The sequence below is a fragment of the Odontesthes bonariensis genome, chromosome 20, assembly GCF_027942865.1.
Source record: "Odontesthes bonariensis isolate fOdoBon6 chromosome 20, fOdoBon6.hap1, whole genome shotgun sequence".
Lineage (NCBI taxonomy): Eukaryota > Metazoa > Chordata > Actinopteri > Atheriniformes > Atherinopsidae > Odontesthes > Odontesthes bonariensis.
This window is the reverse complement of record NC_134525.1, coordinates 20,499,170-20,511,169: the sequence shown is the minus strand read 5'-3', so window position 1 is coordinate 20,511,169 and position 12,000 is coordinate 20,499,170. Positions and strand designations below refer to the sequence as shown.

The 12,000-nt window shown below is 40.2% G+C and overlaps 1 protein-coding gene across 2 annotated transcripts in view; it reads left to right on the top strand.

Annotated features, from left to right (window-relative positions):
• dlgap1b (discs, large (Drosophila) homolog-associated protein 1b) overlaps positions 1-12,000 on the top strand; it is an 87,048-nt gene that overhangs the window by 58,000 nt on the left and 17,048 nt on the right. The gene's annotated exons all lie outside the window — the stretch shown is intronic.

Sequence of the window (12,000 nt, the reverse complement as noted above, 5' to 3'; positions counted from 1 at the left end):
CTGGGTGCCTCTATGTTTCCCACTGCAAATCCAAACGTCATTCCCTTACTCTGTGCATGTTGAGTCACCACAGCCTGACACACACTGGCGTTTACTTCAGCTCTTATTTAATTATGCCAATTAGAAGAGAGCATTTCCCCACAACATAGCTGACAAAGAGTTGCGGTCATCTATTTAAAGTGCAAATTAGTAGAAAGGCAAAACTAGTTCAGTAAATAACTCTCACCAAACATATATATAAAATGCTGAAAATGACTTCTTTCAAGACTCTAATTTCTGTTTTCAGTTAATAAAATTAGAGCCCGTTTATTATTATATATAAAGGCAGTGCAGATTTACAATGCCTTTAAAGGCGGTGGAGAATTCAGTTGATTGTTCTGTTGTGTGCTGGTAGTTATTGATCTATTGGAGAGTGATAAAATGAAGACACACATTCTCAGCTCCCTCCCCAGAGGAAGCAAGAGTTAATGAAGAACATCTATCAGACAGAGTGTTGTGAGGATTAAAACCTGGTTTTCAAGCCACACAGCTGCTACACCTGATATAGACTACAGGAAGTCTCTCTTTGTCTGTCTCTCTAGTGTCTCTCAGAGAAAGTTTAGATATCTTAAGATATCAAAATATAAGTTTGCTGTGTGAATTCTGGTGATTCAACATTGTGCTGCTGCTCCCAGTGGAACTCCGTCCCCTCATTAGTTTGAAAGTTGTATGTTACTGGCTGTTAACTTGTCATAAAATTAATTTTTCAGCACTCAAACTGTACCTCAGAATCAGCTGCAATTGAAGTGTAAACAAACAAGACAGGGAGATCACATATGTTCAAGGGATATTAGAAAGGCCACATAGAGAGCAGTTCTTTTTGGTTGGTACTCAAGTTTGAGGACTGCTTCATATTACTGCACAATTCATCATTTTCCTGGATCTTCAGCACTGAGTTGTACTGTAATCATACTGTAAGTGCTGTAATTAATTAGCTACCTTCCCTTTTCTTGCTCCCTGGGGAAAGCTGAAAGGAAGAGAGGAGAATAGCTCAGTGTGACTACAGTTTGTCCGTCTCACTCTCCACCTTTTGAATGCATGGCCGTGTGGCAAGTTGGTGTTACTGCAGTTTTGGGCTCATGGAGTATGCAAAATACAGGTGTTGCAAGGGGTCTCACACCCTTTCATAAACACCTACAAGCTTTAATTAACACCCCTTAAAAAACCTGGGGGAAAAGTTTTTAAAAAAACGGGAGGAGTGGTCAAAAATGACAGTGACTATTTTGTAGTGTTGTTCAATTCCACAGTGGTAATTCCAAGTGTAATTTTGAGCTGCTTGCATTTTACATGGATATTACACATATGCAGTACTTGTGAGTTTTCACATTCAGGTAACACAAAAAAAATCATGTCGGTAGATTGAAAATAACCGTATGCATCAGCAAGTAACGCTGTTAAAATTAGATTAAACTCAACCAACTTCAATTCTGAAGTGTTGTATCCTGTTGTACATTATATATGTTAGTTTTGTTCGTAACATTTTTATTTTCAGTTGAAGTGAACTTTTGTTCTCTTCTGATGTAAGTGTTTGCAAATTGGACTTTTCTTCTTGGGCATTTTGCACACTATGGGTGTACTTTTTCTCGACATTACTGCTTTTTATTGCTAGAAAAACAAAAGACTGGGAAAAATAATTATATTCCCTAACAAAACACTCAATGTATGGAGCCAGCCATTTTAATTTTATCAGGTTCTCCGCTTTCATAAACCTTTGTGTGGTATTTAGATAGTACAGTGCAGTGCAGCCATTTCCCAACATGTAAACCATCACAGCTTTTAAAGTTTTGTTTATTACTGTTGTTAGAAGAAACACGAACAGACGCTCACACATACAAACACTCTAACACATAGAACTGTAGGTTTCACAAGAAATCGGCTGGGAGCCCAGAGTGAGAAGTGAAGATGTTGTTGTGGTAAATATTGCATGACGTTTTTGAAGACTGGTTCAAGCACCGGTTCCAGAAAAACAGCATACACACTTATGGCTTCTGCTCCCATTGGTCTCAGTGGCAAAATACTAAAATATCCCACACTCACTCTCTACAAGAGAGACCTATCAGCTTCCGCTCATGCTCCTCTCCGGTTTACCGCTGTGCTGCTCCAGCCCATTATTATTGATGATCTTTTTAATCCTGAGGAAGGAGACCGAAGTAAGAGGCCGTCCTTTGATCTCTTCTCTTTGAACCTCAAGTGGTTGTGCCTGCCTTTGCCTCCCTCACTGCCCTCTCAAACTGGCACATACATACACATGATAGCTGTCGCAATCACCCGCACGTATTACTGTTACCTCAGACAGATAAGTTGGCTGAGACATTGGATCCATTGGATCGGTTTAACAAAATCTGTAGCAGATCCTCTTTGTAAAGCTTCGGAAAATCCATTGCAGTTGGTTAACGTGAGGATTTTCCTGCCACTTAGCAGTGACTCCTCCACCACACGTCGTCTTCAGTTAACATACTAATCACCCTTTTCACTCCGCTTTGTCTCTCCGTTCCTTGGCCACTATTAGAGATGCTACATCCCCTGTCTTTTCTGGATATGGTCAGGTGTGCATGTAATTGACCTGCAGTTTACCTAAAACGAACACTTGATTTTCAGTTAGAAACAGCATCAGCACTGATTTTTAAGCCTGGTGAATTGATCATAGTTTCCATTTCTCTCCCTCAATGACTAACTAGCAGCAAGTAATTATCCAGTTTAATTTTCTATGCATCCATTTTTTAAAAGGGCCAATAGATTGGCCAAAAAGAGTGGCTTTCCTCTGGCTGCTCTCTGTTACAGTTTACAAGGCAATGTTTGAATTTGACGGCTGTGAATTTTCTTCATCTCCAAACACAGGCGTGGTGCTGAATCAGGCACTTCTCAAGTGAGCATTTGAAGCATGCTTGTTCAAACTGCTGATGGTCTTGTCAAACACTCAGTGGAATACAGCCTCTACATTTAGTTTGCTGATGCTGTTCGAGGCATTACTTGTCTGCCGGCATTGCAGTACAGTATTTAGAAGAACTAAATGAAAACAGGTTGATCTATTTCTTATAAAAAAGAGTTTGAGCTCAATGGAGATACAGAATAACATTAATAAAACATCTGGACTAGGAGATTAGAAAACTAAAGAAGAAATGGAAACCTTTTTTACATGAAACTAAATGATTAAACGGGTATAGAAAAATAGATGGATGGATAAAAAAAAGACCAAGCAGTTACTCTTGTAATTAATTCAGTCACAACATTCAAGGTAAAAATGTTCCCGATAATTTTTTTCCCCAGAACAGACTAAGAGACACATCACAGACAACTGAAATAAAAAAGAATATCAAGGCAATGTTTTGACATGATGTCCAGCCAAAGGTACATCTCTTGGTAAGGAGAGTATTAACAAAAGCAAAAAAAAAAAAACATTTGTACAAATCAGATTGTCTGTTTTTTGATATTTCCTTGTAATTTTCTTGCATTCTACTTTTCCCCAAATTAAGTTTACTGTGTTCAAATATAAAAACTCAGCTTGCTCAGTTCAGTCTGTAACACTAACCTTATAAGAGTGATCTTACAGCAATGTCTTCAGGCTTGACTGTACTGAAAAAACCAAGTGTTGCTGTGTATTCCCAATTCTGTTTTACAGCTCAGTACGACAAGCTGAAATAAAGCCTGTGCAACACTGCCCCCAGGGGCTCAGTGGAACGCAGCACTGCACCTCTGCACTCTTTTTCTTCTTGGAGAAGTTGTGTGAGTGGGTGGATGGAGAAACTAGCAGACAGCTTGACCCAATTAACAACAATCGCTGCCATCACTGGCACTTCTCCAGGAGTCCTGTTCTGAGAGAGCCTGTGAGAATAAATATCACCGGGTTTCCCAGCGTGCTAAATATACACGGCAGGGATACAGACTGCTAAAGTCTAGCTGAATCAAGATCAAGCTAAGCATTCGACCACATCTCGCCACCACCAGCCCACGCAAATATCCACAAGCAAGGCTGAAGTTTGTTTGTCGTGTGTCAGGGTGACTCATATGTTATAAAAGCAAAGAAAAATGCAGCTCTAGGGCTCCCTGTGTGTTCTCTCATGTTTTGCGACGGTCCTCTCTTGAGGTGGGTTAAAGGAAGGACTAAAGGTGAAAAAATTCTCATGGGGATCTTTAGGTTTGACAAAGCAACGAGACAAAAACTCACCTCTGAGCAGCGCTTCTCTGCCTCATGTGGCATTGTCAGTTGGGGTTACAGTTAGAAAGGGGAAACCCATACTGCGGATTTGAATACCTGCCTGTTATGTCTCTTGACACAGAGTGATGAGTTTAGAGAATTGTGCAGAAGTAAACATACAGTCCCAGAGTTGTTTGACTTAAGTGCAATCATTTTCTCATTGCCATGTATTCTGACTGATGGCTGGTCCTGTAAGTTACAGTCCTGTGCAAAAATCTTGGATCACACTTAATTTTTTATATCTTGCTTCCAAGTAGCCAGACTTTCTTGAAATCTTTTTAAAGTGGTCTTGGGCAATAGTTGTCCAGGCTTTGAGAAGGTCTTGGAGTTTTTCTTCAGATATTGGCAACTTTTCCCTCATTTTCAGTTCAGTCCTTGTACCTGACTATTTTCAGAGGAATGTGACCTTTGATTAATTGAGCCACTTAAAGGAGAACTCCGGGGCATTTGAAGCGCAATCCCATTGCTAGAGGTTGTCAAATATTGACAGTAGGACACAGACTGGTGCAAATCGGCGCTCCCTGTGCGGCGATTGCGCTGTTTGCGCAGCCTGTCATGCTAGCCAAATACGTGGTGGCCAACGTTACAAAACAACTTTATAAACAGCATGTCACTCACCGGTTGTTGGTATGCACGCGCATGTGAAAGCCCAAAAGAGTCAATGGACGATACTCCCATATACAAAGCAATTATCTTCTCTAGAAAAACTGCGTTCAAGTATTTAAAACATTACAACAATACGTGCCCAGTAATATTGTTGTATTTGGCTAGCATGACAGGCTGCGCAAACAGCGCAATCGCCGCACAGGGAGCGCCGATTTGCACCAGTCTGTGTCCTACTGTCAGTATTTGACAACCTCTAGCAATGGGATTGCGCTTCAAATGCCCCGGAGTTCCCCTTTAAAACTGACCTTTGGCCTATTCAAGCAATAAAAAAAAGGCACCTAACTCAAGGGATGAACCATTGTTGTGTCTACACATAACAAGACAACTTAGTAAAGAGTCCATTTTTAAATTAGTAGTAAAAATGGTGTATCATAAATAGCAGAAATTGGACTGAAAATCAGTGGTAGCAGGCCTTATGTGATACAGGCCTCTACAATGAGGCAGTGTGTGAGGCAGCCAACAAGGAGAGCTTTGGAAAGCTCTCCGAGAAGCCTGGAGAACTATTCCTGAAGACTACTTAAAGAAATGAAACTGTTGCTTTACAATGTGTGATCTTATCAAGGACAAAATCTCACAATAGGAATTAATACAGAGCCTACATTGTATGTTATAACAGTGGTTAACCATAAACTTAATTGCTGCCTCTTGGGAATGAACGTGCTCAAAGCAAGACTTCACAGCTCTACCAAACCACAGGGTGGAAGTCATTAGAATGTCCTGCTGAACAAATCACTGCCCCTTCTTTTGAGATTCAGGATAAAGAAACAGTCTCTGAAGTATAAGTAAGCACATCGCAAAGCTGAAAGAAAAAGAAAATGGAAGGGAAAGAGGCTAAGGCTACCTTATAGTAGACGTGCAGACGTGACGGTTTGAATGTGTGAGACACAGAAAGGCGCTTAATAATCGCCTCTTTTTTGTGGTGTCTGATTAAATTATGTTTCTACTGAGCAACACGGACACTTCAGAAGTCAGTGGGGGACAGGGACGTTAGTTTGATAACCGTGAACGGGACTGTCCCACCCGGACTGAGTTTGTTTCGAGGGTGGAGGGGGTATCAAGGCGCGTCCACATCCTGACATGAGATCCAATATCGTCATAGTCAAAGGAGAAAAGAGGGAGAGAGGACTCCTCCTGAGAGCTCAGCGCGGCATATTCACCGTTTTCATGTCGTTACTTCAGTGTTTGTACAGCACGCTGTTCAGCATGTGTGACTACTGGATTCGCCTGTGTGAGTAAAAGCCGCTTGTTGTGTTCGTCTGTTTGTGAGTGCGGCATGATGACCGAGGGCGAGCTGCGGCCACAGAGGCTTTGGCAGGAAGCTAGGACAAGCAACCTTCAACATAAAACGGTGTTTTGCCGCAAGTGGCTCTGTGTTGTAGCTAGAATATATTGGATATGGCAAAGAACACGCTGGGAAATGTGTAGAACTCACAATGGGATCCACAGTAGAGGTTACGTACTCGAAGTCTACAAGGAAAACGACGCTTCAGTGAAGTTTACTGTGAAAGGACGCGCCGGAAGTTGCCTTTTTCGTACCGCTCTCACACGAAGGCTTAAACGCCCATCCCCATGCTTTCTGCTTATTCACGCCTCACATGAAAACAGATTTTTTTTTCTGTCATCGTTAAACAAAAAAGAGATAAAAACACGAATGATATTTATAAAAGGATCTCATCAAAATTAGTATTGGTTGAATTAGTATCTAGCTAGCCCACATCTTGTGACATTTCTAAACCCACTAAAATGTGAACACACTCAGTTTATTTTCAAAAAGGTTTCCTTCTGTGGAGACCTACATGGCACGTGGCTTCCTGTGACAGCTTTTCACTGATATTAAATAAACTTTCAGGCCTTTTGTGGGTAATTTCCCCTCCAAACTGGACAGTGTACGCATGTCATGTCAGATAAGCCGTTTGCTCTCAGCTTCTGCCCATGGAAGCTGGAAAATGTTGATCACCTCCCAGCTCTAGGTTTATTTTTGGTACATTTCTAAAGCAGAGGGGTGATAGGTGTGGCCTGTGCCGCATAAAGGAACACGGGGCATCACAACACAAGCCTCTGCATGGTCTAGTTATTTAGGTCACTTCAAGAGTCCCTCTAGAAATTAAGTTCACAGGGCTTCATCTCAAACTTTTGTGCCTCCTAAATTGAGCATCCACAGGGTAGAGGATAAGATGCTGAGCCCCACACGCCTCATGAAATAGATTTGCAGTGTGTCACTTACCAGTGTAAAGCCTGTGAGTGTAGATGTAGGGCCACTAACACCCTACACTTTGACAGATGCACAGTCTGTGGCCCCATGTTTCTATTCAACCATCTGTGTTTGAGTGAGTCATGGCTACACTTGCCAGCTATGATGCTTGAATGCTCACCTACCATCTCGCTACTTTCTATTTTTAGAGGAGTCTCAGAAACCCTCCTGAGCCCAACATGCTGGACACACACACACATGTACAGTATGCATGTGGCCCCGTTGACCCCACAAGGCTATTTTCATGTTGGAGTTACTATGCGTAAATGACGGAGGGCATCCTGAATATGATCACTCAGCTGTTGACACATTTATACAAGAAAGCCTTAGTCATTGAATCATCAACTCATAAATAAGTAATAAGTTTAAGAAAATACATTTTCATTTTTGTTATGTTTCATAGCGCATATCTCGCTTTCTTTAGCCAGTTAATCTGTAACTGTACAGATCAAATCAACAGTTTTTTCAAAATGGGTTTATACTGCTACACTGTTCTTTCTGTTGACTTTCGTGCTTTGCTGTTTAAATATTTAATGTTTTTATTGCTTATTACCCGGAGGGGTCTATTAGTTTCCCTCATTTTCATCTACAAATTGTTCCAGCTCTTTTGTGATAGCTCAAATTTCATCTTAAACTTCATTTTCTGTAGCAAATAGGTACAAAAATCATGTTTTGCTTTTTTTCAATGTTCTACTTGTTCTAACCGATGCAAAAAGGTTTTTTTTTGGGAATGGTTCTTCCTATATGATATTGTTGCTGAATAGTTAGAATAGCATTTCAGTGGCTTAGAGAGTTACTTTTTAAACTATCATAGCTCCTTGAAACATTACTCCTTTATATTTATATCTTTACACACACAAATACAAAATAACCATATATCAATGAGAGGACTCTAGAACATTCCATTTTTTTTTTTTTTTTTTATCTTTTCCTTTTGGGCCTTAAAAAGACAACTTTAATGCAGCAGTGTTATAAAAAAAATTAAGCAATTAATCTAAAGACAGTTGTCCCACAACAAAGACGCTTAACGTGTGGACTGTTAAACACAGAAGGCGGAAAATGTCTTTGTACAGGCTTTGACAATGAGTGGAGGTTTTAGAAAGCTGTTTGGAGGTGAGAAGATGCTGTAGTTTTAAGTCGGAGTAATGAATCGTGTTGAATGGCACTCACTGTTGTTGCACTTACTAAAAATGTACCGACCCACTTTTACTGTACAGCTCTTTGTCCTCTTTTAATTTTTCACACTCACAAATGTCCTCACATCTCATGTACCTGTACTTGCATTTAGGTACATTTAGGTGTTCTTCAATAACCTCTATTAATTCCTCCTTAACTTTTTTCTTTCGTCCTAATTACTCTACGCTATGAGTAGACTAATCCTAGATTTCCAGTAATCCATGTGAAAAGCAGAACAAAGACCAAACAACAAAGACATATAAAAAAAAAAATCAGGTAGAAATATGGTCATTAATTAGTGAGGCTACAAAGCTCTATGGAGCTCCACGGAGGACACTGGGCTTATAGTTACCGAATACGTGTCTGAATAGACCCTGTATTATTTTTCTCACTGTGTGTTGAACATTTTGTAAACAAAAGCTACAGTTTTTTTTTAACCAAACTGTGAAAAATGATTTGTGTGAACCAAACTAAAGGCGATTTAAAATTCTTCACAAGATGAGAGGTTGTCCCTCTGCCTTGGTCATGGGCAACAAAGAAGCATTTTTTAAATTTTGCTTCTTAATTTCACCTCACAAAATGAACACAAACAAACAGCCTGTGAATTAGCTTCAAGAAGTTCGAACTTAAAACTACCTTTTTTTTATGTTTAAATCCAGCTGATTTATGATGCAATGCAAAGTAACCAATTTATTATGTTAGCTAATGCTAAATATGTACTAACTAAAAATGTATTCTATATCTAATAACAGAGGAAGGTACAAATGCCAGATTAATGCTAATAAAATTATTTTTCATCTTATTTTGCCATCTTCAAGTAAATAGCTGACAAAACCTAAAGGCATTCATGTCTTTGTGCACTTTGGCCATATACTAGTTCACTTGAATGACTATTTTCCTAGGTTCCTAGTAGAAAAAGACATCAAGACACATATTTGAACTAATTTTCTATATGATGTGTAGAATATAGGTTTTGAAATCTAAAAACTACAGTTTTAGTTTTCAGTTTTAGTGGCATGATTTTAGAAAATGTGGCTTCAATAAAACTGATGCTAATGAAAGGAATGAATTTTTATCACAGTTAATCTAACTACTGTTCTAACATGAATAGTTGAGCAAACGGCAGGATCCATTCCTCAAGAATATGAGTGAGAAGTTGACCCTCACAGGGCTTTAAGCTTATCAATGCATTTAAAGTATATGTACGGTATATATATATAGATTAAGTAGAAAAACTTTTTTTTAGCATTTTTGAGATATAACAGTAACAAATCAGATTTTGCTATATAGCAAATATGGCATTGCTCTCTACAATATTTACATTAAAATTATTAATTCAGTTTTAAGTCCAAGTTTGTCACCACTAGAGGGAGCTGCATTCCTATCAGTGAAGTAAACCCAGACGATCCTCAATAGTTGCTTCTCTCGAAGGAATATGAATATGGAGCAACTGAAGTTCTGTCCTGGTAATACTATCACGTTGTTTTAGACACAGTGACTGTCTTATCAACACTATCAATGTCCTTGTCTGTGTGTAACAGATAGAGCGGCACAGATAAAGGAAATGAGTTAACATGGTTCGATACCGTTGCCCTGAATTATGACTGACAGATATGCTTTTCTTGATGTATGTGTGCCTCAGAGACATGGAGATTACACAATATTGTGAAGGAATGAAGCTTTAAGATCCATCAGTCCGTGCTGCCATGTCTGTTCCTGAGTTACACGCAAACACACTTATGATATTCTCCATTTCCTGCTCTGGTGTTAATTACAGGGACAGATAAAGCCCTGTCTTAGCTGCATATGCCTCTGCATGTGAACTACACCTGTGTGTCAGAGGATCAAAGCTGCCATCCTCTAAGGTGGAACTATTATTCAAAGAGGGATGTAAATTAAACACCTCTCTGGTGTCATCCGTCTGTCCGAATCTCTGTCTGCTACTCAGTCTCACACACACCTGCATAAAGCTGTCATTCCACGTGTTTTTTTTTTTTTTGGTGCGAGTAGGTGTGTTTGACAGGAAACAAGGGCCGGGCCAAGGCATGTGGTGACACACTTGCACATGCATGGCATGCATGTGAAATAAAATGGGAAAAAGACCCCATTCTCAGTTGTGGTTGGCAGCTGTACTTGCTTTTGAGCATGAGGGTGTGTGCGCACATGTGATGGTGTCAAAGTGTTTGTGTGTGGTTTCTCCATTTGCAGCTGCGGGATCAAGCCTGAACTGGGAGCTCGATGTGGGTAAACTGTGATTTGGCTATCTCCCTTCCTGGAGGAGATAAATCCTAGCCATGCTGGTGTGTCAGCCACTCAGTAATTACTTCGTCCTGTCATGACTGTCTGAGAATGCAAGCCAGTGGGAACTTGCACTGTCGCTCTTCCATTGACAGGAGAGAGGAGAAAAAAAAACACTTATCATCTCTTTCATGCAACTTAGTGTCAGCTTAATTAAGCCACCAGATGAATAGATCCAGAGGAACAGATTTAACTTCAAACAATTAGCATCTGTTGATCTAACTCTAGCTTGGTGGGGTTGCAGTTTGATTTTTTTTTTTTCTCATTATGAAAATCTGTCTGATGCAATAGAAAAAGATCCCTTTTGAAGTGAATCAGGCTCTTGTGATCCTAAACGAGACAAAAGGGCAAATTGTTAACTTGCAGAATTGTTTCACTAGATGTCACCATAGCCACACCTGTTTTGAAGCATCTTGCTATGAAAGTGTGTGGGATCTGTTCCAACTTTTAAGAGGTAAACATGCAAATAAAGAATAAAATGATGCGCTGACCTAGTGTGATCCCAAGTAACCTATCCCGGTAGGTTCACCTGTAGGCACTTGCTGAATATTTGTTCAGAAATAGTTTTAACGAGTTATCAATCATATATTATTATTGTGTCTTTCCACGACCTGAATCATCAGTGATTTCTTGCCTGCACACGCTCTAAAGAAGAAGTAAAGTCAAAAGGATACATTTGCAGGACTTAAGCTCTTCCTTTAGTGCCTGCTGGGTGTTTGTGTTTACTTACGACTTAATTGGTCTCAGCTTGTTAGGGCCTGGAATGCTTTGATTATAGCCATTGAGAGAGGAAGAGTGGCGTTTGGGTATCTTTGACACAGGAAGCCCAAGCGGGAGAGTGTCATTCATCCCTCTCCTCCCGCTCTCGGTTCAAAAAAAGTTAAGAGAGAGGGGAAAAATAAGAGAAGGGCACAGGGAGGAGCTGACAGAGCCACAGCAAACAGTAGAAGAATGACTGCGGCAGTGCACCCCTGCTGTCTCCACTCTGCAGAGAAAACACATACAGCAGCTTCCTGTTCAGATGAAGAGATCTGTAGTCTACTTTCAGGATTACTCTACCAAGTATAAAAGTAAATAGAGTTTGGTGCCTCGTATCAGGTGGACAGGGGGTGTTCTGTCAGGTAGGGACTGTCCTGCTCCTCCTATTTCTGTGCTTCCTCCCTGTGTTTTGGCATCAGAAAGAGCAGAGGAAAAGCAAAGCCCTGAAAGGATTTCCTCAGTGTTGACTGTGGATGATCCTCATGGCTCCTGCATGTTAAAGCTTGGCAGGGCAGGGCCTGCAAACTTTAAGCCCGGGGGAATTAAAAACATAAGAGGGAGTGGGATATATAGCTAAACCTCCTCCAAAAGAAACAAAGCTTTTTGAAGGGGAGAA